Source organism: Pleurodeles waltl, chromosome 7, assembly GCF_031143425.1.
Source record: "Pleurodeles waltl isolate 20211129_DDA chromosome 7, aPleWal1.hap1.20221129, whole genome shotgun sequence".
In the NCBI taxonomy this organism is placed as follows: Eukaryota; Metazoa; Chordata; class Amphibia; order Caudata; family Salamandridae; genus Pleurodeles; species Pleurodeles waltl.
Window position 1 is genome coordinate 698,572,598 of NC_090446.1, and position 19,843 is coordinate 698,592,440.

At 63.2% G+C, this 19,843-nt stretch overlaps 1 protein-coding gene and 1 long non-coding RNA gene across 2 annotated transcripts in view; both read right to left on the reverse strand.

The window, feature by feature from the left end:
- Window positions 1-19,843, reverse strand: part of NDFIP1 (Nedd4 family interacting protein 1) — a 274,091-nt gene that overhangs the window by 225,477 nt on the left and 28,771 nt on the right. The window lies entirely within an intron of this gene.
- The window catches only part of LOC138304553 (uncharacterized), a 34,859-nt gene that overhangs the window by 5,447 nt on the left and 9,569 nt on the right, over window positions 1-19,843 (reverse strand). Inside the window, exons 2-3 of the long non-coding RNA XR_011205589.1 lie at window positions 17,866-19,744; window positions 1,224-1,286 (exon numbers count right to left, since the gene is read on the reverse strand). This is a non-coding gene — a long non-coding RNA (uncharacterized lncRNA). The remainder of the gene's footprint in view (window positions 1-1,223; window positions 1,287-17,865; window positions 19,745-19,843) is intronic.

The following is a 19,843-nucleotide window of genomic DNA, read 5'->3' on the forward strand; positions in this document are numbered from 1 at the left end:
TCCCCATAATGCAAAAGGTTGGAAATGTACTCCTGACAATGGCAGAAGTAGAAGTTCTTCCAGGGTGGGGAAAAAAGTGGATGGAGGGAAGGTGAACTTGTAAACGCTCAATAGATTTTCACGTGAGCAAATCTACACATGTATATTTGTTTGTGCTAAAATACAGTTTACAAATATTTTCTAGGAGTATGATTTCCAGGTCTACTTCTGTAAGCTGTTGTGAATTCATGAAAGCCACTAATTCAAAGACGTATGCCATGGGCGCACTTTTGTAACTTTCTTTAAGAATCAGGTCCCTAATTAGGTCTGGCGTTAACAAAGACATTATTGTTTTTATTAAACTTTTATTTCTCTATCGGCTGGCTTTACTGTGGCTGATCACATTCTGCTCTTCCACAAAGAGAATATTGGCACCCAAAGTAGTTTTGTTCAGTGCCAGGAACTACTGTGAGGTAACGGAACTGGAGGGGCCTCCCTGAAAAGAACACGGAGGCCCCCGTCCTTCAAACTAAGTGCAGATGCTCTGCTGACAGGGCCCCCTGGAGCGCGGCTGCAGGGCCTTTGTTACACCACTGGTTGCAATGTGTGCTTTTTGAGGCCAAAAACGTTTTTTTCTTTTTGCCAGTGTTTGTTACAATGGTGAGGGCCTGGCAGCTCTCACAATAACAAAGTGTCACAAAAGCCATGTCAAAACAAGACACGCATTGACGAAACTAAAAGACTCATAGAAAATGTTGGTTCATTTGGCTTTGCCAGTGCTTGTTTATTTTCATGCTTCCCATAATCTTGTTGAAAAGGGTCACAATGATTTTCCATTAGGAATATTTTTTTTTAAATACTACCATGCATCAACATATTTTAATAAATGACGCTTCAAATAAATAGCCCCTAAAATTTCACTGTAGCAAAACGCTTTTTTTCCTATTTGCATTTTTTTTCTGAACATTTTATTTTGAAAGCAAAGAATCCTCACTCTTGCTTACAAGCTTCTGCAAACATTTGCATATAAATCAGAGAGCATTCTGGGAGCATTATACTTGGCCTCATATTGTTAAACTTTTCAAACGTTTGTACACTATTTTATTTATTTACTGGAACTACTGTCAATAGTGCAGTGGGACTTTAGAACGTTTATTTACGGCACTCACCCTGATAATGAAGCCTTTTAATTAATGAACCATAAATACAAGTTCGAACAGCATTAACATATGGACACACATTACCTCCACTGCAGACAGTTCCCTTCTTTGTTAATTAGCAGCCAAAGGGGGCTGGGTCTACTTGTCCTAAGGAAAAAAATAAACATGAAAACTTGTTGTCTTTGACCCCAAACAATATGTCCCAGGTGTCGGGCAATAGGAATTCCACATCCCTGCAGCATCCAGTACAATTTTCAGTCCCAGCTTAACTTCACTCCTTAACACTATGCATATCCGTCTGACTTTATGCACAGAATGTACAACATATATTTTTTTATAACAACCTTGGATACTAACCCTGTCAATTTTCCAATTACATCAGAAAACACAGTAGGAAATTCACTTATTATGGACACGTCTATCCTTTCATTATGGACTAAGACCAACAGTGACTCTGGACTATTAAGATTCAAAATCATAACCAATGCTCCTAGATCCATCTAACTTAAAACTGAAGGCCCTTTGATAGCTACATACAATTTTCTTTCTGCTTTCTTGTTAAACTCAAACAATTTCCTGTAGCCCAATAACTCTGTAGGTTCGCCAGTGTCTCTCTCTGGTTTATAGCAGCAGGTTCTATTTTTTTCACCTAAAACATGAACACATTTTCTTTCCATACACCCTCATTTATAATTGTGCAGAGTGAACCTGAGTCAGCAACAATATTCATTTTACTCCTCCAAAGAACATCACACATTTTTTTGGAAATGTTGTTTCCAACAGCCCCTATAATTTCCACTAGGATACTTAATACACAGTTGTTGTCAGAATAACCAAGACAATTGAAAAGATTCTTTGTCATTACTGATACGTCTGATTTTGCTAATACTTTTGGTTTTGCCAGAGATGTCCTCTCCCCCCCCACCCCCCAAACCCCTCTCCCCACACATACCCTGGCATGATGGTTGAAAATACCAAAAGAAAAGGGGGGGGGCTGTGTGTGTGGGGGGGGAGGGGCGCGTGCGTGTGTGTGTGTGTGTGGGGGGGGAGGGGCGCGCGCGCGTGCGTGTGTGTGTGGGGGGGGGGAGGGGCGCGCGCGCGTGCGTGCGTGTGTGTGTGGGGGGGGGGAGGGGCGCGCGCGCGTGCGTGTGTGTGTGTGTGGGGGGGGGGAGGGGCGCGCGCGCGTGCGTGTGTGTGTGTGTGGGGGGGGGGGGGAGGGGCGCGCGCGCGTGCGTGTGTGTGTGTGTGGGGGGGGGGAGGGGCGCGCGTGCGTGTGTGTGTGGGGGGGGGGAGGGGCGCGCGTGCGTGTGTGTGTGGGGGGGGGGAGGGGCGCGCGCGCGTGTGTGTGTGGGGGGGGGGGAGGGGCGCGCGCGCGTGTGTGTGTGGGGGGGGGGAGGGGCGCGCGCGCGTGCGTGTGTGGGGGGGGGGAGGGGCGCGCGCGCGTGCGTGTGTGTGGGGGGGGAGGGGCGCGCGCGCGTGCGTGTGTGTGGGGGGGGGGGGGAGGGGCGCGTGCGTGTGTGTGGGGGGGGGGGGGGAGGGGCGCGCGCGCGTGCGTGTGTGTGGGGGGGGGGGGGGGGGAGGGGCGCGCGCGCGTGCGTGTGTGTGTGGGGGGGGGGAGGGGCGCGCGCGCGTGCGTGTGTGTGTGTGTGGGGGGGGGGAGGGGCGCGCGCGCGTGCGTGTGTGTGGGGGGGGGGGGGAGGGGCGCGTGCGTGTGTGTGGGGGGGGGGGGGAGGGGCGCGCGCGCGTGCGTGTGTGTGGGGGGGGGGGGGGGGAGGGGCGCGTGCGTGTGTGTGTGGGGGGGGGGAGGGGCGCGCGCGCGTGCGTGTGTGTGTGGGGGGGGGGAGGGGCGCGCGCGCGTGCGGGGGGAGGGTCGCGCGCGTGTGTGTGTGTGTGTGGGGAGGGTCGCGCGCGTGTGTGTGTGTGGGGAGGGTCGCGCGCGTGTGTGTGTGTGGGGAGGGTCGCGTGTGTGTGTGTGGGGAGGGTCGCGCGTGTGTGTGTGGGGAGGGTCGCGCGTGTGTGTGTGGGGAGGGTCGCGCGTGTGTGTGTGGGGAGGGTCGCGCGTGTGTGTGTGGGGAGGGTCGCGCGCGTGTGTGTGTGGAGGGTCGCGCGCGTGTGTGTGTGGAGGGTCGCGCGCGTGTGTGTGTGGAGGGTCGCGCGCGTGTGTGTGGGGAGGGTCGCGCGCGTGTGTGTGGGGAGGGTCGCGTGTGTGTGGGGAGGGTCGCGTGTGTGTGGGGAGGGTCGCGCGTGTGTGGGGAGGGTCGCGCGTGTGTGGGGAGGGTCGCGCGTGTGTGGGGAGGGTCGCGCGTGTGTGGGGAGGGTCGCGCGTGTGTGGGGAGGGTCGCGCGTGTGTGGGGAGGGTCGCGCGTGTGTGGGGAGGGTCGCGCGTGTGTGGGGAGGGTCGCGCGTGTGTGGGGAGGGTCGCGCGTGTGTGGGGAGGGTCGCGCGTGTGTGGGGAGGGTCGCGCGTGTGTGGGGAGGGTCGCGCGTGTGTGGGGAGGGTCGCGCGGCGTGTGTGGGGGGAGGGTCGCGCGTGTGTGGGGAGGGTCGCGCGTGTGTGTGGGGGAGGGTCGCGCGTGTGTGGGGAGGGTCGCGCGTGTGGGGGAGGGTCGCGCGTGTGTGTGGGGAGGGTCGCGCGCGTGTGTGGGGAGGGTCGCGCGTGTGTGGGGAGGGTCGCGCGTGTGTGGGGAGGGTCGCGCGTGTGTGGGGGAGGGTCGCGCGTGTGTGTGGGGGAGGGTCGCGCGCGTGTGTGTGGGGAGGGTCGCGCGTGTGTGGGGAGGGTCGCGCGTGTGGGGAGGGTCGCGTGCGTCGTGTGTGAGGGTCGCGTGTGTGGGGAGGGTCAGCGCGTGTGTGGGGGAGGGTCGGCGCGCGTGTGTGGGGAGGGTCGCGCGTGTGTGGGGAGGGTCGCGCGTGTGGGGAGGGTCGCGTGTGTGGGAGGGTCGCGCGTGTGTGTGGGAGGGTCGCGCGTGTGTGGGGAGGGTCGCGCGTGTGTGCTGGGAGGGTCGCGCGTGTGTGTGGGGAGGGTCGCGCGTGTGTGTGGGGAGGGTCGCGCGTGTGTGTGGGGGAGGGTCGCGCGTGTGTGTGTGGGGGAGGGTCGCGCGCGTGTGTGTGGGGAGGGTCGCGCTGTGTGTGGGGAGGGTCGCGCGTGTGTGTGGGGGGGGGTCGCGCGTGTGTGTGTGGGGGAGGGTCGCGCGTGTGTGTGTGTGGGGAGGGTCGCGCGTGTGTGTGGGGAGGGTCGCGCGTGTGTGTGGGGAGGGTCGCGCGTGTGTGTGGGGTGCGTCCCGCGCGTGTGTGTGCTGGGGAGGGTCGCGCGTGCGTGTGTGTGGGGAGGGGCGTCGCGCGTGTGTGTGTGGGGGGAGGGTCGCGCGCGTGTGTGTGTGTGGGGGAGGGTCGCGCGTGTGTGTGTGGGGGAGGGTCGCGCGCGTGTGTGTGTGGGGGGAGGGTCGCGCGGTGTGTGTGTGTGGGGAGGGTCGCGCTGTGTGTGTGTGGGGGAGGGTCGCGCGCGTGTGTGTGTGGGGGAGGGTCGCGCGCGTGTGTGTGTGTGGGGAGGGTCGCGCGCGTGTGTGTGTGTGGGGAGGGTCGCGCGCGTGTGTGTGGTCGTGTGGGGAGGGTCGCGCGCGTGTGTGTGGGGGAGGGTCGCGCGCGTGTGTGTGTGTGTGGGGAGGGTCGCGCGCGTGTGTGTGTGTGGGGAGGGTCGCGCGCGTGTGTGGGGAGGGTCGCGCGCGTGTGTGGGGAGGGTCGCGCGCGTGTGTGTGGGGAGGGTCGCGCGCGTGTGTGTGTGGGGAGGGTCCGCGCGGTGTGTCGTGGGGAGGGTCGCGCGCGTGTGTGTGGGGAGGGTCGCGCGCGTGTGTGTGGGGAGGGTCGCGCGCGTGTGTGTGTGGGGAGGGTCGCGCGCGTGTGTGTGGGGAGGGTCGCGCGTGTGTGTGTGGGGAGGGTCGCGCGCGTGTGTGTGTGGGGAGGGTCGCGCGCGTGTGTGTGTGTGGGGAGGGTCGCGCGCGTGTGTGTGTGTGGGGAGGGTCGCGCGCGTGTGTGTGTGGGGGAGGGTCCGCGCGTGTGTGTGTGGGGAGGGTCGCGCGCGTGTGTGTGGGGAGGGTCGCGCGCGTGTGTGTGGGGAGGGTCGCGCGCTGTGTGTGTGGGGAGGGTCGCGCGTGTGTGTGTGGGGAGGGTCGCGCCGTGTGTGTGTGGGGAGGGTCGCGCGCGGTGTGTGTGGGGAGGGTCGCGCGTGTGTGTGTGGGGAGGGTCGCGCGTGTGTGTGTGGGGAGGGTCGCGCGTGTGTGTGTGTGGGGAGGGTCGCGCGTGTGTGTGTGGGGAGGGTCGCGCGTGTGTGTGTGGGGAGGGTCGCGCGTGTGTGTGTGTGGGGAGGGTCGCGCGTGGTGTGTGTGGGGAGGGTCGCGCGTGTGTGTGTGGGGAGGGTCGCGCGTGTGTGTGTGGGGAGGGTCGCGCGGTGTGTGTGTGGGGAGGGTCGCGCGTGTGTGTGTGTGGGGAGGGTCGCGCGTGTGTGTGTGTGGGGAGGGTCGCGCGTGTGTGTGTGGGGAGGGTCGCGCGTGTGTGTGTGTGGGGAGGGTCGCGCGTGTGTGTGTGGGGAGGGTCGCGCGTGTGTGTGTGTGGGGAGGGTCGCGCGTGTGTGTGTGGGGAGGGTCGCGCGTGTGTGTGTGGGGAGGGTCGCGCGTGGTGTGTGTGTGGGGAGGGTCGCGCGTGTGTGTGTGGGGAGGGTCGCGCGTGTGTGTGTGGGGAGGGTCGCGCGTGTGTGTGTGGGGAGGGTCGCGCGTGTGTGTGTGGGGAGGGTCGCGCGTGTGTGTGTGGGGAGGGTCGCGCGTGTGTGTGTGGGGAGGGTCGCGCGTGTGTGTGTGGGGAGGGTCGCGCGTGTGTGTGTGTGGGGAGGGTCGCGCGTGTGTGTGTGTGGGGAGGGTCGCGCGTGTGTGTGTGTGGGGAGGGTCGCGCGTGTGTGTGTGTGGGGAGGGTCGCGCGTGGTGTGTGTGTGGGGAGGGTCGCGCGTGTGTGTGTGGGGAGGGTCGCGCGTGTGTGTGTGGGGAGGGTCGCGCGTGTGTGTGTGGGGAGGGTCGCGCGTGTGTGTGTGGGGGAGGGTCGCGGCGTGTGTGTGTGGGGAGGGTCGCGCGTGTGTGTGTGGGGAGGGTCGCGCGTGTGTGTGTGTGGGGAGGGTCGCGCGTGTGTGTGTGTGGGGAGGGTCGCGCGTGTGTGTGTGTGGGGAGGGTCGCGCGTGTGTGTGTGTGGGGAGGGTCGCGCGTGTGTGTGTGTGTGTGTGTGGGGAGGGTCGCGCGTGTGTGTGTGTGTGTGGGGAGGGGTCGCGCGTGTGTGTGTGTGTGGGGAGGGTCGCGCGTGTGTGTGTGTGGGGAGGGTCGCGCGTGTGTGTGTGTGGGGAGGGTCGCGCGTGTGTGTGTGTGTGTGGGGAGGGTCGCGCGTGGTGTGTGTGGGGAGGGTCGCGCGTGTGTGTGTGTGTGGGAGGGTCGCGCGTGTGTGTGTGGGGAGGGTCGCGCGTGTGTGTGTGTGGGGAGGGTCGCGCGTGTGTGTGTGTGGGGAGGGTCGCGCGTGTGTGTGTGTGGGGAGGGTCGCGCGTGTGTGTGTGTGGGGAGGGGTCGCGCGTGTGTGTGTGTGGGGGAGGTCTCGCGTGTGTGTGTGTGGGGAGGGTCGCGCGTGTGTGTGTGTGGGGAGGGTCGCGCGTGTGTGTGTGTGGGGAGGGTCGCGCGTGTGTGTGTGTGGGAGGGTCGCGCGTGTGTGTGTGGGGAGGGTCGCGCGTGTGTGTGTGTGGGGAGGGTCGCGCGTGTGTGTGTGGGAGGGTCGCGCGTGTGTGTGTGGGGAGGGTCGCGCGTGTGTGTGTGGGGAGGGTCGCGCGTGTGTGTGTGGGGAGGGTCGCGCGTGTGTGTGTGGGGAGGGTCGCGCGTGTGTGTGTGGGGAGGGTCGCGCGTGTGTGTGTGGGGAGGGTCGCGGCGTGTGTGTGTGGGGAGGGTCGCGTGTGTGTGTGGGGAGGGTCGCGCGTGTGTGTGTGGGGAGGGTCGCGCGTCGTGTGTGTGGGGAGGGTCGCGCGTGTGTGTGGGGAGGGTCGCGCGTGTGTGTGGGGAGGGTCGCGCGTGTGTGTGGGGAGGGTCGCGCGTGTGTGTGGGGAGGGTCGCGCGTGTGTGTGGGGAGGGTCGCGCGTGTGTGTGGGGAGGGTCGCGCGTGTGTGTGGGGAGGGTCGCGCGGTGTGTGTGGGGAGGGTCGCGCGTGTGTGTGGGGAGGGTCGCGCGTGTGTGTGGGGAGGGTCGCGCGTGTGTGTGGGGAGGGTCGCGCGTGTGTGTGTGTGTGTGTGGGGAGGGTCGCGTGTGTGTGTGGGGAGGGTCGCGTGTCGTGTGTGGGGAGGGTCGCGTGTGTGTGTGGGGAGGGTCGCGTGTGTGTGTGTGTGTGTGTGTGGGGAGGGGTCGCGCGCGTGTGTGTGTGGTGTGTGTGTGGGGAGGGTCGCGCGCGTGTGTGTGTGTGTGTGTGGGGAGGGTCGCGCGCGTGTGTGTGTGTGTGTGGGGAGGGTCGCGCGCGTGTGTGTGGGGAGGGGTCGCGCGCGTGTGTGTGGGGAGGGTCGCGCGCGTGTGTGTGGGGAGGGTCGCGCGCGTGTGTGTGGGGAGGGTCGCGCGCGTGTGTGTGGGGAGGGTCGCGCGCGTGTGTGTGTGGGGAGGGTCGCGCGCGTCGTGTGTGTGGGGAGGGTCGCGCGCGTGTGTTGTGGGGAGGGTCGCGCGCGTGTGTGTGTGTGGGGAGGGTCGCGCGCGTGTGTGTGGGGAGGGTCGCGCGTGTGTGTGTGTGTGGGGAGGGTCGCGTGTGTGTGTGTGTGTGTGTGGGGAGGGTCGCCGCGTCGTGTGTGCTGTGTGTGGGGAGGGTCGCGCGTGTGTGTGTGTGTGTGTGTGGGGAGGGTCGCGCGTGTGTGTGTGTGTGTGTGGGGAGGGTCGCGCGTGTGTGTGTGTGGGGAGGGTCGCGCGTGTGTGTGTGTGGGGAGGGTCGCGCGTGTGTGTGTGGGGGAGGGTCGCGCGTGTGAGTGTGGGGGAGGGGTCGCGCGTGTGTGTGTGTGGGGGGAGGGTCGCGCGTGTCGTGTGTGTGGGGAGGGTCGCGCGTGTGTGTAGTGTGGGGAGGGTCGCGCGTGTGTGTGTGGGGAGGGTCGCGCGGTGTGTGTGTGTGGGGAGGGTCGCGCGTGTGTGTGTGTGGGGAGGGTCGCGCGTGTGTGTGTGGGGAGGGTCGCGCGTGTGTGTGTGGGGAGGGTCGTGTGTGTGTGGGGAGGGTCGCGCGCGTCGTGTGTGTGTGTGTGTGTGTGTGTGGGGAGGGTCGCGCGTGTGTGTGTGTGTGTGGGGGAGGGTCGCGCGTGTGTGTGTGTGTGTGGGGAGGGTCGCGCGTGTGTGTGTGTGTGTGGGGAGGGTCGCGCGTGTGTGTGTGTGTGGGGAGGTCGTCGCGCGTGTGTGTGTGTGTGTGTGGGAGGGTCGCGCGTGTGTGTGTGTGGGGGGGGAGGGTCGCGTGTGTGTGGGGGGGGGGAGGGTCGCGCGTGTGTGTGTGTGTGGGGGGGGGAGGGTCGCGCGTGTGTGTGTGTGTGGGGGGGGGGGGGAGGGTCGCGCGTGTGTGTGTGGGGGGGGGAGGGTCGCGCGTGTGTGTGTGTGTGGGGAGGGTCGCGCGTGTGTGTGTGTGGGGAGGGTCGCGCGTGTGTGTGTGTGTGTGGGGAGGGTCGTCGTGTGTGTGTGTGTGAGGGGGGGAGGGTCGCGCGTGTGTGTGTGGGGAGGGTCGCGCGTGTGTGTGTGGGGAGGGTCGCGCGTGTGTGTGGGGAGGGTCGCGCGCGCTGTGTGGTGTGGGGAGGGTCGGCGCGTGTGTGTGTGTGTGTGTGTGGGGGGAGGGTCGCGCGTGTGTGTGTGTGGGGAGGGTCGCGCGTGTGTGTGTGTGTGTGTGGGAGGGTCGCGGTGTGTGTGTGTGGGGAGGGTCGTGTGTGTGTGTGTGGTGTGGGGAGGGTCGCGTGTGTGTGTGTGGTGTGGGAGGGTCGCGTGTGTGTGTGGTGTGGGGAGGGTCGCGTGTGTGTGTGTGGTGTGGGGAGGGTCGCGTGTGTGTGTGTGGTGTGGGGAGGGTCGCGCGTGTGTGTGTGGGGAGGGTCGCGCGCGTGTGTGTGTGGTGTGGGGAGGGTCGCGCGTGTGTGTGTGTGTGGTGTGGGGAGGGTCGCGCGTGTGTGTGTGTGGTGTGGGGAGGGTCGCGCGTGTGTGTGTGTGGTGGTGTGGGGAGGGTCGCGCGTGTGTGTGGTGTGGGGAGGGTCGCGGTGTGTGTGGGGAGGGTCGCGCGTGTGTGGTGTGGGGAGGGTCGCGTGTGTGTGTGTGTGTGTGTGTGGGGAGGGTCGCGTGTGTGTGTGTGTGTGTGTGTGTGTGTGGGGAGGGTCGCGTGTGTGTGTGTGTGTGTGTGTGTGTGGGGAGGGTCGCGTGTGTGTGTGTGTGTGTGTGGGAGGGTCGCGTGTGCTGTGTGTGTGTGTGTGTGTGGGGAGGGTCGCGTGTGTGTGTGTGTGTGTGTGGGGAGGGTCGCGTGTGTGTGTGTGTGTGTGTGTGGGGAGGGTCGCGTGTGTGTGTGTGTGTGGGGAGGGTCGCGTGTGTGTGTGTGTGGGGAGGGAGCGCGCGTGTGTGTGTGTGTGTGGGGAGGGGCGCGCGTGTGTGTGTGTGTGTGGGGAGGGGCGCGTGTGTGTGTGTGTGTGTGGGAGGGGCGCTGTGTGTGTGTGTGTGTGTGTGTGGGGGAGGGTCGCGTGTGTGTGGGGAGGGTCGCGCGTGTGTGTGTGTGGGGAGGGTCGCGCGTGTGTGTGTGTGTGGGAGAGGGTCGCGTGTGTGTGTGGGGAGGGTCGCGTGTGTGTGTGTGTGGGGAGGGTCGCGTGTGTGTGTGGGGAGGGTCGCGCGTGTGTGTGTGTGGGGAGGGTCGCGTGTGTGTGGGGAGGGTCGCGTGTGTGTGGGGAGGGTCGCGTGTGTGTGTGTGTGTGGGGAGGGTCGCGTGTGTGTGTGTGTGTGGGGAGGGTCGCGCGTGTGTGTGTGGGGAGGGTCCGCGCGTGTGTGTGTGTGTGTGTGGGGAGGGGCGTGTGTGTGTGGGAGGGGCGTGTGTGTGTGGGGAGGGTCGCGTGTGTGTGTGTGTGGGGAGGGTCGCGTGTGTGTGTGTGGGGAGGGTCGCGTGTGTGTGTGTGGGGAGGGTCGCGTGTGTGAGTGTGTGTGGGGAGGGTCGCGTGTGTGTGTGTGTGTGGGGAGGGTCGCGTGTGTGTGTGTGTGGGGAGGGTCGCGTGTGTGTGTGTGTGTGTGTGGGAGGGTCGCGTGTGTGTGTGTGGGGAGGGTCGCGTGTGTGTGGGGAGGGTCGCGTGTGTGTGTGTGGGGAGGGTCGCGTGTGTGTGTGGGAGGGTCGCGTGTGTGTGTAGTGGGGAGGGTCGCGCGTGTGTGTGTGTGGGGAGGGTCGCGCGTGTGTGTGTGTGGGGAGGGTCGCGCGTGTGTGTGTGTGGGGAGGGTCGCGCGTGTGTGTGTGTGGGGAGGGTCGCGTGTGTGTGTGGGGAGGGTCGCGCGTGTGTGTGTGGGGAGGGTCGCGCGTGTGAGTGTGTGGGGAGGGTCGCGCGTGTGTGTGTGTGGGGAGGGTCGCGCGTGTGTGTGTGTGGGGAGGGTCGCGCGTGTGTGTGTGTGTGGGGAGGGTCGCGTGTGTGTGTGTGGGGAGGGTCGCGCGTGTGTGTGTGTGTGGTGTGGGGAGGGTCGCGTGTGTGTGTGTGTGTGTGGTGTGGGGAGGGTCGCGCGTGTGTGTGTGTGTGGTGTGGGGAGGGTCGCGTGTGTGTGTGTGTGTGTGTGGGGAGGGTCGCGCGCGTGTGTGTGTGTGTGTGGGGAGGGTCGCGCGCGTGTGTGTGTGTGGGGAGGGTCGCGCGCGTGTGTGTGTGTGTGTGTGCTGTGGGGAGGGTCGCGCGCGTGTGTGTGTGTGTGTGTGGGGAGGGTCGCGCGCGTGTGTGTGTGGGGGGAGGGTCGCGGCGCGTGTGTGTGTGTGTGGGGGGAGGGTCGCGCGCGTGTGTGTGGGGAGGGTCGCGTGTGTGTGTGTGGGGAGGGTCGCGTGTGTGTGTGTGTGGGGAGGGTCGCGTGTGTGTGTGTGTGTGGGAGGGTCGCGTGTGTGTGTGTGTGGGGAGGGTCGCGTGTGTGTGTGTGGGGAGGGTCGCGCGTGTGTGTGTGTGTGTGGGGGGAGGGTCGCGTGTGTGTGTGTGGGGAGGGTCGCGTGTGTGTGTGTGTGGGAGGGTCGCGTGTGTGTGTGTGTGGGGAGGGTCGCGTGTGTGTGTGTGTGGGGAGGGTCGCGTGTGTGTGTGTGGGGAGGGTCGCGGTGTGTGTGTGGGGAGGGTCGCGTGTGTGTGTGTGTGGGGAGGGTCGCGTGTGTGTGTGTGGGGAGGGTCGCGTGTGTGTGTGTGGGGAGGGTCGCGTGTGTGAGGTCGCGTGTGTGTGGGGAGGGTCGCGTGTGTGTGTGGGGAGGGTCGCGTGTGGTGTGTGTGGGAGGGTCGCGTGTGTGTGGGAGGCGCGTGGTGTGTGTGTGGGGAGGGTCGCGTGTGTGTGTGGGGAGGGTCGCGTGTGTGTGTGGGGAGGGTCGCGTGTGTGTGTGGGGAGGGTCGCGTGTGTGGTGGGGAGGGTCGCGTGTGTGTGTGGGGAGGGTCGCGTGTGTGTGTGGGAGGGTCGCGTGTGTGTGTGGGGAGGGTCGCGTGTGTGTGTGGGGGAGGGTCGCGTGTGTGTGTGGGGAGGGTCGCGTGTGTGTGTGTGGGGAGGGTCGCGTGTGTGTGTGTGTGTGTGGGGAGGGTCGCGTGTGTGTGTGTGTGTGTGGGGAGGGTCGCGTGTGTGTGTGTGGGGAGGGTCGCGTGTGTGTGTGTGGGGAGGGTCGCGCGTGTGTGTGTGTGTGTGGGAGGGTCGCGTGTGTGTGTGTGGGGAGGGTCGCGTGTGTGTGTGTGGGGAGGGTCGGGACGGTGTGTGTGTGGGGAGGGTCGCGTGTGTGTGTGTGGGGAGGGTCGCGTGTGTGTGTGTGGGGAGGGTCGCGTGTGTGTGTGTGGGGAGGGTCGCGTGTGTGTGTGTGGGGAGGGTCGCGTGTGTGTGTGTGGGGAGGGTCGCGATGTGTGTGTGTGGGGAGGGTCGCGTGTGTGTGTGTGGGGAGGGTCGCGTGTGTGTGTGTGTGGGGAGGGTCGCGTGTGTGTGTGTGGGGAGGGTCGCGTGTGTGTGTGTGGGAGGGTCGCGTGTGTGTGTGTGGGGAGGGTCGCGTGTGTGTGTGTGTGGGGAGGGTCGCGTGTGTGTGTGTGGGGAGGGTCGCGTGTGTGTGTGTGGGGAGGGTCGCGTGTGTGTGTGTGGGGAGGGTCGCGTGTGTGTGTGGGGGGAGGGTCGCGATGTGTGTGTGGGGGGAGGGTCGCGTTGTGTGTGTGGGGGGAGGGTCGCGTGTGTGTGTGGGGGGAGGGTCGCGTGTGTGTGTGTGTGGGGAGGGTCGCGTGTGTCGTGTGTGTGGGGAGGGTCGCGCGCGTGTCGTGTGTGTGTGGGGAGGGTCGCGCGTGTGTGTGTGTGGGGAGGGTCGCGTGTGTGTGTGTGGGGAGGGTCGCGCGTGTGTGTGTCGTGTGGGGAGGGTCGCGCGTGTGCTGTGTGTGGGGAGGGATCGCGCGTGTGTGTGTGTGTGGGAGGGTCGCGTGTGTGTGTGGGGAGGGTCGCGTGTGTGTGTGGGGAGGGTCGCGTGTGTGGGGAGGGTCGCGTGTGTGTGTGTGTGGGGAGGGTCGCGTGTGTGTGTGTGTGTGGGGAGGGTCGCGCGTGTGTGTGTGGGGAGGGTCGCGCGTGTGTGTGTGTGGGGAGGGTCGCGCGTGCTGTGTGTGGGGAGGGTCGCGCGTCGTGTGTGTGTGTGTGTGGGGAGGGTCGCGCGTGTGTGGGGAGGGTCGCGCGTGTGTGTGTGTGGGGAGGGTCGCGCGTGTGTGTGTGTGGGGAGGGTCGCGTGTGTGTGTGTGTGGGGAGGGTCGCGTGTGTGTGTGTGTGGGGAGGGTCGCGCGTGTGTGTGGGGGAGGGTCGCGCGTGTGTGTGTGTGTGGGGAGGGTCGTGTGTGTGTGTGGGGAGGGTCGCGTGTGTGTGTGTGTGTGGGGAGGGTCGCGTGTGTGTGTGTGTGTGGGGAGGGTCGCGTGTGTGTGTGTGTGTGGGGAGGGTCGCGTGTGTGTGTGTGGGGAGGGTCGCGTGTGTGTGTCGTGTGTGGGAGGGTCGCGTGTGTGTGTGTGGGGAGGGTCGCGTCGTGTGTGTGTGTGTGTGTGGGGAGGGTCGCGTGTGTGTGCGTGTGTGTGGGGAGGGTCGCGTGTGTGTGTGTGTGTGTGGGGAGGGTCGCGTGTGTGTGTGTGGGGAGGGTCGCGTCGTTGTGTGTGTGTGGGAGGGTCGCGCGTGGTGTGTGTGGGGAGGGTCGCGTGTGTGTGTGGGGAGGGTCGCGTGTGTGTGTGTGTGGGGAGGGTCGCGTGTGTGTGTGTGTGGGGAGGGTCGCGTGTGTGTGTGTGGGGAGGGTCGCGTGTGTGTGTGTGGGGAGGGTCGCGTGTGTGTGTGTGGGGAGGGTCGCGTGTGTGTGTGTGGGGAGGGTCGCGTGTGTGTGTGTGGGGAGGGTCGCGTGTGTGTGTGTGGGAGGGTCGCGTGTGTGTGTGGGGAGGGTCCAGCGTGTGTGTGTGTGGGGAGGGTCGCGTGTGTGTGTGTGGGGAGGGTCGCGTGTGTGTGTGGGGAGGGTCGCGTGTGTGTGTGGGGAGGGTCGCGTGTGTGTGTGGGGAGGGTCGCGTGGTGTGTGTGTGTGGGGAGGGTCGCGTGTGTGTGTGTGGGGAGGGTCGCGTGTGTGTGTGTGGGGAGGGTCGCGTGTGTGTGTGTGGGGAGGGTCGCGTGTGGTGTGTGGGGAGGGTCGCGTGTGTGTGTGGGGAGGGTCGCGTGTGTGTGTGGGGAGGGTCGCGTGTGTGTGTGGGGAGGGTCGCGGTGTGTGTGGGGAGGGTCGCGTGTGTGTGTGGGGAGGGTCGCGTGTGTGTGTGGGGAGGGTCGCGTGTGTGTGTGTGGGGAGGGTCGCGTGTGTGTGTGTGGGGAGGGTCGCGTGTGTGTGTGTGGGGAGGGTCGCGTGTGTGTGTGTGTGGGGAGGGTCGCGTGTGTGTGTGTGTGGGGAGGGTCGCCGTGTGTGTGTGTGTGGGGAGGGTCGCGTGTGTGTGTGGTGGGGAGGGTCGCGTGTGTGTGTGGGGAGGGTCGCGTGTGTGTGTGGGGAGGGTCGCGTGTGTGTGTGGGGAGGGTCGCGTGTGGTGTGTGGGGAGGTCGCGTGTGTGTGTGGGGAGGGTCGCGTGTGTGTGTGGGGAGGGTCGCGTGTGTGTGTGGGGAGGGTCGCGCTGTGTGTGTGGGGAGGGTCGCGTGTGTGTGTGGGGAGGGTCGCGTGTGTGTGTGTGGGGAGGGTCGCGTGTGTGTGTGGGGAGGGTCGCGTGTGTGTGGTGGGGAGGGTCGCGCGTGTGTGTGTGGGGAGGGTCGCGCGTGTGTGTGTGGGGAGGGTCGCGCGTGTGTGTGTGGGGAGGGTCGCGCGTGTGTGGGGAGGGTCGCGCGTGTGTGTGGGGAGGGTCGCGTGTGTGTGTGGGAGGGTCGCGTGTGTGTGGGGAGGGTCGCGTGTGTGTGTGTGTGGGGAGGGTCGCGTGTGTGTGTGTGTGGGGAGGGTCGCGTGTGTGTGTGGGGAGGGTCGCGTGTGTGTGTGGGGAGGGTCGCGTGTGTGTGTGGGGAGGGTCGCGTGTGTGTGTGGGGAGGGTCGCGTGTGTGTGTGGGGAGGGTCGCGTGTGTGTGTGGGGAGGGTCGCGTGTGTGTGTGGGGAGGGGCGCGTGTGTGTGTGGGAGGGGGCGCGTGTGTGTGTGGGGAGGGGCGCGTGTGTGTGTGGGGAGGGGCGCGTGTGTGTGTGGGGAGGGCGCGTGTGTGTGTGGGGAGGGGCGCGTGTGTGTGGTGGGGAGGGGCGCGTGTGTGTGTGGGGAGGGGCGCGTGTGTGTGTGGGGAGGGGCGCGTGTGTGTGTGGGGAGGGGCGCGTGTGTGTGTGGGGAGGGGCGCGTGTGTGTGTGGGGAGGGGCGCGTGTGTGTGTGGGGAGGGGCGCGTGTGTGTGTGGGGAGGGGCGCGTGTGTGTGTGGGGAGGGGGCGCGTGTGTGTGTGGGGAGGGGCGCGTGTGTGTGTGGGGAGGGGGCGCGTGTGTGTGTGGGGAGGGGCGCGTGTGCTGTGTGGGGAGGGGCGCGTGTGTGTGTGGGGAGGGGCGCGTGTGTGTGTGGGGAGGGGCGCGTGTGTGTGTGGGGAGGGGCGCGTGTGTGTGTGGGGAGGGGCGCGTGTGTGTGTGGGGAGGGGCGCGTGTGTGTGTGGGGAGGGGCGCGTGTGTGTGTGGGGAGGGGCGCGTGTGTGTGTGGGGAGGGGCGCGTGTGTGTGTGGGGAGGGGCGCGTGTGTGTGTGGGGAGGGGCGCGTGTGTGTGTGGGGAGGGGCGCGTGTGTGTGTGGGGAGGGGCGCGTGTGTGTGTGGGGAGGGGGCGCGTGTGTGTGTGGGGAGGGGCGCGTGTGTGTGTGGGGAGGGGCGCGTGTGTGTGTGGGGAGGGGCGCGTGTGTGTGTGGGGAGGGGCGCGTGTGTGTGTGGGGAGGGGCGCGTGTGTGTGTGGGGAGGGGCGCGTGTGTGTGTGGGGAGGGGCGCGTGTGTGTGTGGGGAGGGGCGCGTGTGTGTGTGGGGAGGGGCGCGTGTGTGTGTGGGGAGGGGCGCGTGTGTGTGTGGGGAGGGGCGCGTGTGTGTGTGTGGGGAGGGGCGCGTGTGTGTGTGTGTGGGAGGGGCGCGTGTGTGTGTGGGGAGGGGCGCGTGTGTGTGTGTGGGAGGGGGCGCGTGTGTGTGTGTGGGGAGGGGCGCGTGTGTGTGTGTGGGGAGGGGCGCGGTGTGTGTGTGGGGAGGGGCGCGTGTGTGTGGGGAGGGGCGCGTGTGTGTGTGGGGAGGGCGCGTGTGTGTGGGGAGGGGCGCGTGTGTGTGTGGGGAGGGGCGCGTGTGTGTGTGGGGAGGGGCGCGTGTGTGTGTGGGGAGGGGCGCGTGTGTGTGTGTGGGGAGGGGCGTGTGTGTGTGTGGGGAGGGGGGCGTGTGTGTGTGTGGGAGGGGCGGCGCGTGTGTGAGTGTGGGGAGGGGCGCGTGTGTGTGTGGGGAGGGGCGCGTGTGTGTGTGGGGAGGGGCGCGTGTGTGTGTGGGGGAGGGGCGCGTGTGTGTGTGTGTGGGGAGGGGCGCGTGTGTGTGGGGAGGGGCGCGTGTGTGTGTGGGGAGGGGGCGCGTGTGTGTGTGGGGAGGGGCGCGTGTGTGTGTGGGGAGGGGCGCGTGTGTGTGTGGGGAGGGGCGCGTGTGTGTGTGGGGAGGGGCGCGTGTGTGTGTGGGGAGGGGCGCGTGTGTGTGTGGGGAGGGGCGCGTGTGTGTGTGGGGAGGGGCGCGTGTGTGTGGGGAGGGGCGCGTGTGTGTGGGGAGGGGCGCGTGTGTGTGGGGAGGGGCGCGTGTGTGTGGGGAGGGGCGCGTGTGTGTGGGGGGGGCGCGTGTGTGTGGGGAGGGGCGCGTGTGTGTGGGGAGGGGCGCGTGTGTGTGGGGAGGGGCGCGTGTGTGTGTGGGGAGAGGGGCGTGTGTGTGGGGAGAGGGGCGTGTGTGTGGGGAGGGGCGTGTGTGTGGGGAGGGGCGTGTGTGTGTGTGGGGAGGGGCGTGTGTGTGTGTGGGGAGGGGCGTGTGTGTGTGTGGGGAGGGGCGTGTGTGTGTGTGGGGAGGGGCGTGTGTGTGTGTGGGGAGGGGCGTGTGTGTGGGGAGGGGCGTGTGTGTGTGTGGGGAGGGGCGTGTGTGTGTGTGTGTGTGTGGGGAGGGGCGTGTGTGTGTGGGGAGGGGCGTGTGTGTGTGTTGGGAGGGGCGTGTGTGGGGAGGGGCGTGTGTGTGTGGGGAGGGGCGTGTGTGTGGGGAGGGGTGTGTGTGTGGGGAGGGGTGTGTGTGTGGGGAGGGGCGTGTGTGTGTGTGTGTGGGGAGGGGCGTGTGTGTGTGTGGGGAGGGGCGTGTGTGTGTGTGGGGAGGGGCGTGTGTGTGTGTGGGGAGGGGCGTGTGTGTGTGTGGGGAGGGGCGTGTGTGTGTGTGTGTGTCTCAATGTCAAGGAGGACCCCGTAAGTGTATCAAGCCTGAGGCCCTGTCCATTCCCATGTCAAATGTGGTGACTTGCTGATAGTGAAGCCTGTTTAATTATTTCCAAATCGTGGTTTGAAAACATTAGGGGGTCCAAATTATAGTCCAGTATCCTAAATCTAAAGAGAGGAAGTATTTTTTCTGCATGATACCACTCATTCAGAGTTTAGCAATTTCAATTTGCTGGTGTTAATGATATATCCAAACTCAGTTGGGTCTTCCTTCGGTCCTAACTTTCTCACTGCAGAGTCTTTAACCCCTAGAAAGATACACCCTTTGCTTGGTATTTGGGTTATTTCTCGCTTACACCTTCATAACTTTTTTCCACATACGGTATCCACATCAACTTTGCATCCTTCTTTTCCCCAACATTTTTTTATAAACTAAAGTGGAATTTTAATTGTGCTACGGTTTCAACTTTGTAACCGTTTAGGTACTTCTAAATCCTCTAAAAATTTTCTCAAATTAAGCCTGTGTGCTCTGTGCAATAGCTACCGGGGTTGAGCTTGGGTTTAAATTACTGAAACCTGCACTGGACCTAACAAGAATAGTGACATTTTTTTTTATTTAAGAGAATGAAGAGCGAAATTACCTGATGTTGGGAATGTATTGACAGGCAAAAAGAGATGGGATAACAGTCCAAAGCGAAGAACAATGTTTTAACTCCAGGTAACAAGATTGGGAAGAACCAAACACAGGCAGTAATGGTTGATCAAATTTGCCTTGCTATTCCGGGGAGACATCAAATTTTGCAATGTTGACTCAACCAGAAGAAAGGTCATAGTGGGTCACAAAAGTAATATGAGGCACAAAGATAAATCTGTCCACAAAGTGCAAATACTTTTGTCCCTAAAGTTGCAACACACAACTTCACAGGTCCTTCAAAGCATCCCCTTCTTATTTATGCAGCAGTTCGAGAACGCCTGTGCCACAAACGCTGGCAGAACATGGCATGTTCTCAATCTGATGAGGCATTTACCCGACTGCAGGAAGGATTCTCGGTGCAATCTAAGGCACAGATTACTACATTCGAAAGTGGCAGCCATTTTAGGTTAGGGGAATCCCTTCCCCAGCAAAAAGAATTGCTTCTTTCAGGCAAATGGATAGTTAGCACTCGGCTCCATGTAGAAGTCAGACTGGAGTGTAGTGGGTGAAGCTGGTTTGCACAAAGGCTAGCTGCCGCTGGAAGCCAATCCTGTTAAGTTCACGGGCCATCGTTTTCAGGAGCATAATGCAGCAGGGGTGGTTTCCCCGCAGTGCATCTCTATACAATAAACATTTACTTTACGTCCATGCACTGCAATAAAAACACTTTTTTTTTGCAAAGTAGCACAACTGCTGGCTTATCAGGTGCTGTCATGCCGGAAATAAGCTCGTCAGCATCTGAAGACCCTATCTATATTCTCTTTATTTTACTTTTTTTTTTATTTTTTATGACTGCTTTCGCAGGCTGCCAAAACTCAAGAAGTCTCTACCAATACCTGAATAAAAGAGTTACTGGTGAGGACACAAGCTGCCAAGGAATAAATACATATAGGATCAATTGCCGAACAACAGTTTACTATGGTATGCCTACAGAAGCACAGCCGGCCACAAAAATATAAGCATTATCCTGCCAGTACACAGATACACACAATCACTGATCTTGGACAATAGGTAGCACAAACAGGTCAGGCAAAGCTATATTATTAGCACAAATACCCACTTATCAAGGTTAAATTGTCATGGTTTCAGAGTGCAGTTTTAACATGTTTACTATTATAGACTACCAAGGATTCAGACATTTGACGTTCGGATGCAGGGGTTTATTTATGTGTAGACAAAGAAAGACATTTGACGTTCGGATGCAGGGGTTTATTTATGTGTAGACAAAGAACTTGGGTCTCCAGGGCGCCCCCTCCTCCCCCCCCCCAAAAAAAAACACACACATACAACACGGGAAGCCATTCCCCGCAGCCACAACAACGCCAGAGCTCAAAGTCCAAATCCGTGGAACAGCACCCACAGGCCTGTCACGAGAATATAATGTTTGAAGGCTTTCACTCACATACACCAAACAAACATTCTGAGCTATGTTTATATATAAAGATATCACACTCGTGCGTGAAAACAACTATTAATAGGAAGAAGGTAGCAAGTTTTGCAAATGCCTTTCCACATAAACATGCTTAAAGATAAACATCGGGCAAACCCCCTTCTTAAAAGCACAATATAAGAGCCCGCCATTAGATCCAGACTTTAGGGTGTTGTGCCTTCCGATTGTGAATAACTGTGGCAGCCACATCCACTTAGAGTGGGGAGCGGAGGAGTTGCATAAGAGGGGCGGGCAGGGAAACTGCAGAATTGCTCTTGCGACCGACAGCACTGGAAATCTTGATGAGCACAGATGACTATTTAAATCGTATGATCTGTTTCCATGGTAGCCTGATGAGTTTCTCCTCTGCTTCTCTTTAGAGGCATCAACCCCCTTGCTGCCAAAAGAAAAAAAGGTTTCTTTCGTTTAGCAACATATCGCTTTACCAAGCAACAAACACTTATTAATCAAGGGACATGCATAAACCTTTAGCAAA